Here is a 507-nt window from a genome sequence, read left to right as displayed (position 1 = left end):
CTCTGGGACTGGGGTGGGGGTGGGGCACCGCTCTGGTCTCGCGTAAGTGTTCCCCACCCCAGGCCCTATGGACCCCACGGCCTCCACCACTAACTTCACTAGTGAAAGCATTTTGTTCCAAAAGTTGGAGGGGAGGCCAGGCCGTTCACCTACGGGTGCCAGCCATAAGGTCCACAAGGGACTTCCTGCACACACTAGAGGGAGACAGGACTTCACGATGAACCCTGGGGGCGAGTACCCAGGCTCAGGGGTGCTGCAGCAGGAACCGGGGCCCAGCAACTGAGCCAGCCTGAACTGCAGGTCCCAGCACCAGTGCCACCTGCCAGCATTTGAAGGACGCCCTGCTCAACACCCTCCATTCTGCCAAGGGCCCCCCTGGTCTTCATGTAGTCCTCCCCAGTGACCTTCACCCTACCCCCAGGACTTGGCACAGGGACTGGGGGTGCAGCTGTGAGAAGGGGCAGATCATGTTATGCTAGTGGCGCTGCTGGGGGCCATGGTACCGAG

This window comes from Echinops telfairi, unplaced genomic scaffold (assembly GCF_000313985.2).
Source record: "Echinops telfairi isolate 266 unplaced genomic scaffold, ASM31398v2 ScPeMD7_7414;HRSCAF=8452, whole genome shotgun sequence".
Classification (NCBI taxonomy): domain Eukaryota; kingdom Metazoa; phylum Chordata; class Mammalia; order Afrosoricida; family Tenrecidae; genus Echinops; species Echinops telfairi.
This window is presented reverse-complemented; position numbering follows the sequence as displayed.